The 5,990-nt window shown below is 47.7% G+C and overlaps 1 long non-coding RNA gene across 1 annotated transcript; it reads left to right on the top strand.

Moving 5' to 3' along the window:
• Positions 1-1,650: 1,650 nt before the first annotated feature.
• On the top strand, positions 1,651-4,419 carry LOC104852420. The gene is made up of 3 exons (XR_777489.1): positions 1,651-1,805; positions 2,504-2,608; positions 3,988-4,419. It is a non-coding gene; the product is annotated as an uncharacterized LOC104852420 (long non-coding RNA).
• The last annotated feature ends 1,571 nt before the right edge of the window (positions 4,420-5,990 follow it).

The raw sequence follows: 5,990 nt of genomic DNA, 5'->3' as shown, positions 1-5,990 counted from the left end.
AAACAAAGAAAATGAAATTAGAAGAAAAATATTTATGATCATAAATTCATGTTAACCTCACAGAGGCTTTTGAGGAAGGAACAGTCATTATTTCTACTTTACAGTTGAGGAAACAGATTTTGGGAAATCAGTCTTGCTCTAGATCAAACACCTTAGTTACTTTTTCATTGCTGGGACAAAAACCCCAGCACCCAAGAGTTAAAGGAGGAAATGTTTAGTTCAGCTCACAGTTTGTAGAGGTTCCAGTCCATAGTCAGCTGGCTCTAAGGCCGGGTGGCATGGCAGAGGAGAAATAGTTCATGGTAGGCTGGAAGGAAGCAGCCAATCAGGAAAAGCCAATCTTTCTTTTTATTCCATACAGGCTACAAGCCTATTAGTTGGTACAACCCAGGATGGGCCTTCCCAATACCCATACCCAGAACTATGCTAAATCAATCAGTGGACTACGTTAGTTATCACACACCCTTAATTCATATTACGCACCCTAGATCCAAGCACTTCCAAAAAGCCCCCTGTATGAATGCCCGAGGCTTTGGCGGGACATCTAGGTACAAGCCAGAACATCATATACTTAAGAAGAGGTAGTTAGGATTTGAACCCACATCTGCCTGACTTTCCAACACCTGGCTCTGCTGCCTCCCTCTTGACAGGCTCTGTGCCCACTCATATCCGGGCATTGCCTTTTTCTGATTGGCTATTTGTTGTTGTCTTTCTTAGCCCAAACATGAGTCTTTGAGTAATCCTCACAGAGCAGGTGGTAGGTGATATGTGCTTGCTTTCTATTTTACACCATTGGTTGCTCTCCTGCTTGACCAAGACAGCTGTGTGTCCCACGATGCAGTGGGTGTGTGAGTATGTTAAGAGTTCGTAATGGATTTAAAGGAACATGTAATTATGTCCAACATAGTGAATTCTGCTGATGAGATGTTCCCATCCATTCACTGATGGAAAATAACTAAGAGGAAAACATTCCTATTTACCAGTGAGGCCAACACATACTAGTGTAGAAACATGTTGCTACACAATCACAATCCAGTGTCCCGTGTCATTAGGCAGGCAGGTGTCCATGGGGGTCAAACCAGGCCTTTTTATACTAGGACAGCTGTGTCGATCACTTCATTAGGGAGCACAGTGCCACTTCGTTCTGTCTGCTTATACCCATGCTCTCTAGGAGGCACCGGGGCCCAAGAAGTCAATATTACATCCAGACAGTGCCAAGTGCCTGCCCCAAGGAGCCTTCCCATGCTCCAGTTTGCTGCCTTGTAGTCTGGAGTACATCACACTTCCGGGGAGACTGGAGCAGCAGCACTCAGGAGGGAGCAGGAACAGAAAATCCCTCTGATGAAATGTTATGCATTAATGGGAGGGAAACATCTGGTCCGGAAGCCAAGGACCCCAAAGCCTTCGGATGATGTGTGACTTCAGAGAGCTGTTAGTCATCATAGACACTGACACCAAATCACATCACAAAGGCCTCTGCCGTCTGCTAAGGACACTACAGAGCACACACTGGAGCAGATAAACAGGACAAGAGGGACTTCTGGTGCCAAGGCACCAGGCTCATTTGCATGGATTACCACTTACTAAATGAAGTCATTTCCTCTTAGTCAAAGGTGCCCAGAGCGAGCAGGACACAGAGGGCAAGGAGGAAGGAGTGAATTACGTCTAATGACTGCTGGTTTGGGGCTTTCTGATGAACAAAAATCCTTTAGTTCTGACAGCAGTGCACATCACGCAGACGTGGTTTGGACTGGACCCGTGGGGACTGCCTGGCAAAGCCTCAAAAGCACTGGTTTCTTTATGAGGTGACTGTGCCCCAGTCGTGTCTGAGCCTCATCTGACAGCTCTCCCCAGCACGGCTCTCCCCACCCTCCCTGCACCTGTGCTTTGTCTAATTAAGTCCTTAAGCCTACCTATTAATAGTTTGGATCTAAAAGGCCACCCAAAAGTCAGCTTATAGATTTGGGAAGTGATCAGATCGTGAAAGCATTGACCCATTGATGAGTCCCTATCTAAGTGGGCTATTAGGAGGTGAAGCCTAGTCGAAGGGAGGAGGTTATGGGAGCATAACTTTAGGGGCTACATCTTGTCTCTGGCCACTTTCTCTATGGGCTGCTTTCTCTCTGATTCCTGGCTGGCAAGGAGGTGAGAAGTATTCTCACATCACACCCTTCCATCATGGTTTTTCTTTCTTGGAATCAGCCAACCATGGACTGAAACCTCTAAAAGCATGAGCCAGAACAAACCTTTCCTCACTTTGGATAGCTTATTTCAGGCCTTTTGTCACAGGGGCAAAAGGCTAATGCACCACCCATGAGTGGCAGCCATGAAGCAGCAGCACAACACAGGAGCGAAGGGCACAGGTGACCTGCACTGTGTCACTCTGGCCCCTGCTCTCCATGTGATCTGTAATACACAGTGGGCTGAACGGTGGCTCGCAAAGGTAGTAGGATCTCATGCCTAGAGCCTTTGAAGGTTGCCTTATATAGTAATGTTTTTGCAGATGTGATCAAGAATCTTGAGATGAGGAGATCTTCTCAGATCATGTTCTTCCAAAGGAGACAGAGCGACATTTGACACAGGCACAGACTGCCAAGGAGGAGGCAAGGTGAACATGAAAGCACAGACACAACGAGGCAGCTGCAGGCTAAGAGATGGCAGCAGCCACCCAATACGGGGAAGGCACAGAAAGAATTCCCACCTGGAGCTCCAGGGGAAAGCACGGCCTGCCAATCCCTTAGACACATTTTGTTGTTCTCAGCCTCCAAATTTGCCCCAATAGTTTCAAAAAACTAATATGTGAAGGTTATAATATTTCCTGCCACCGAGGCAGTTTAAAGAATCCAGGGATTAAACAGGTAGAAGCATTTGCAATACAGTGTGGCACTTGGGAAGTGCTGTAAGAGGTCTTTACTAAGCTGGGAGGCTGAGGCAGGAGGATCACCATGAGTTTGAGGTCAGCATGGGCTACACAGTGAGTTCAAGGTCAGCCTGAATTATAGAGCAAGACCCTGTCTGAAACAAAACAAAACAAGGGTAGTCTTTACTAAGTAGACGTTGATACTATTAATTTTTAAACAAAGGAAGAAACTGAGTCTCTGGGAGACACGTGCAATATCAAAACTAAACCCTGATGCCACATCTTCCCTTGCTTGAGAGCAAGTCCACAGGCCTGAGCCCTAACAGGAGCCTGCTGGGATGGTCCCTGGCATACCCTGTCATGCTCTCCTGGGAGTGAGGTTCCAGAAGCTAAAGGTCAAATGAAACCCACATGGTCAGACCCAAAGACTGGGCCAGAAGTCAGAATGTGGACACAGTTGCACCCTCCTGCTTCCTCTGGTCCCCCCATGTCAGACTTCAGTCAGGTATGTCCCTCTTTCTAGGACACCCACATCTGCCATCCATATCTGGGGCTGTAATAATAGAAATAATAAATAACAAGTGTCGTTTACTTTCACTTGCAGGGTGCCAGGATTTGAACTGAACGTTTTAGACATTTCTTGTATGCTTAATTAGTGTAACCACTTACAGATGGGATATGGCCAAGTTTGAGTGGAATTCAAGCCTAGGTCCATCCTACCCCATGTTCTTATGTTCACCAATCTTCCCCATCAGAACAGCTTCCTAGGCATCAGGCACCTGGCTAGGGATTGCCACATACTCTGTTCCTGAATCCTACTGGGATCCCTGTCTTCCACATGAAGAAACTGCCCAAACTCACCCAGACAGCCAGCTGCTAAAGCAGGACTTGAACTCCCATCTCTGACCTAGCTCAGGTTCTGCCTGGTGTCTCCCTCCTGCATTATGGCTTAGACTCAGGTGCAGGCATCTTGGCAGCTCACAGTAGCAGAGAACACTACATCATCCCCCACCTGTCTTCTCCCATCACATCCAAGGAAGTTGGCTAATAATAGTAAGCCATAAACACAGAGTACACACAATATTCCTAACCTATGTTGACATTAACTAACTCCTTGAATCATACAGGCCATACGTCATCTGGAGGAAAACCAGGAGATTTACAATAAGGAGCGCGGAAGGACACTTTCTCCTCAGACAGCAGAATTTCTTCTTTACTGTGACCACAGATGCAGCTAGTGGTGACCGACTCTATAGGAAATGACTGCTGTAGTCTCCATCTAACCCCCACTAAGCCAAATCCTATCGGGAGGATTCCCCTGGGCTGGATTTTGGGATTCTCTTCTACGCAGCCCTGAATTTCTGCTTGGTGGTTGAAGCTTCCCTTAACCTTGCCTACAGCTTTGATTTCTCAACTAAGACTTGGGCATCTGGAGGGCATGTGCCTGGGTCTTCTTTCTCTTACACTGGCAAAGCAGCACTTGTAAAAACAAAAGGGCTCATCTGCCGGCTGAGTACGCACTGTGTACAAGAATCTGTATCCCCCTTCTCCTCTTAATCTCACTACAACCCTGGGAGTGGGTACTGAGCTTCTCATTTACAGTTCCAAGTCTTTTGGAGGATGTTGCGGAGAATAACAAGGATGTGAATAATAACAGTGCTAATTCACACTGACCCCTCACTGTCCACCACACAGTCACAAGAGATTTCTTTATGCACAGACTCCTCAGCTCTCACAACGACTCATGAGACATCACTCCTAGATAGGTATCAGTAGCTGCTATGATTCCCACTTTACAGATGGGAAAACTGAAGCAAAGGAGAATTAAATAAGGTCACATATCTGGCCACACATCTGGAACACATCAGGTCACACATCTGGAACAGACGGGGTCAAACTTGGGAGACTGAGGTCCAGGTGCCAATTAAGTATTGCATGCCAGCTGGTTTTCTATAGTTTTGTCGGAACCCCGCCACACCTACAAGTCTGCTTATTGTCCATGTCGAGAGCTACTTTCCTATACAACCATAGTTGGAACAAAGACCACGTGGCCTGCAAAGCCTAAACTATTCACTACATGAACCTTTACAGAGAAAGTCTGCCAACCCCCGGTCTAGCTCTAGAGCTCGTGCTGCGTGAAAGCCCCATGTCACTTCCTTCAGAAGGCCTTCCCCAAGCCCGGATGGACAGGCAGAGCACAAGTCTCATCCTCAGCACGAGACACATCAGCACTGAGGTCTCCACTCTGGTATCTCTTCTCTTTGGCGCATGTCGGCTTCATCTATAACCTTAACGGTATGGTTTGAATACAGTCTTGGTGCCTCCCAAGGGTGCATCGTGAGCTGAGGCCCCATCTACGGGGTGTGCTGTTGGAAAAAGTGGTAGAAACTTTGGGAGGTGGGCGACCTGGGAGGCCCTGAGGTCATGGAGGGTGTGCCCTTGGAAGGTGGCTCTCACGAGGCCCCTTAAACTCTTGGCAGAGGATGTTATAAAAGGAGCAGGCCTCTCTGCTCATGGTTCAGGGTGCCATCATTTGCTTGCTCCTACACACATTGCTGCCACTGCTCTCTGTCATCCACAATCCCCCCGCAAGGCTCCCACCAATACTGAACTGATGGGAGGATCATGCCCCTGAACCTCCAAAACTGTGAGCTAAATAAGACTCCTTTTCTTCATAAGCAGCCTGCCTCTGGAGTATGTTGTTACGGTAACAAAAAGCTCATGAATACACTTACGGGGTTGTATGTAGATTATAGGAGGCGCCATGATAAAATGCCAGGCAAACATAGGTACATAACAAGAGCCCAGAATTCACCAGTAGTCCAGGTAAGTGGAGACTTCCTTTACCTCTCCTGCACCGCAATGGAAGAGAAGTGCCAGCTCCATCCTTTACTTTCGGCAGAGAAATAACACCTGTTGTCCTGCTAAAGCGCAAGACGGTTCCTATCTATTTCACACTTGCAGCTGATCATCAATATGCTGCTTCCGCTTGGCAGATATGAAGAGAATGTGCCAATCTCTGGCACAGGCAGCTGCTTTCCTGGTAGGAGGGCGGGGAGGAGAGGAAGGAGAGGAAGGGGAGGAGGAGGGAGAGGAGGAGGGAGAGAGGGAGGGAGAGGGAAGGGGAGGG

The sequence above is a fragment of the Fukomys damarensis genome, unplaced genomic scaffold, assembly GCF_012274545.1.
Source record: "Fukomys damarensis isolate Sample0158 unplaced genomic scaffold, DMR_v1.0_HiC HiC_scaffold_34, whole genome shotgun sequence".
Classification (NCBI taxonomy): domain Eukaryota; kingdom Metazoa; phylum Chordata; class Mammalia; order Rodentia; family Bathyergidae; genus Fukomys; species Fukomys damarensis.
Note: the sequence above shows the minus strand (reverse complement) of the source record. Positions and strands in the feature narration are given on the sequence as shown.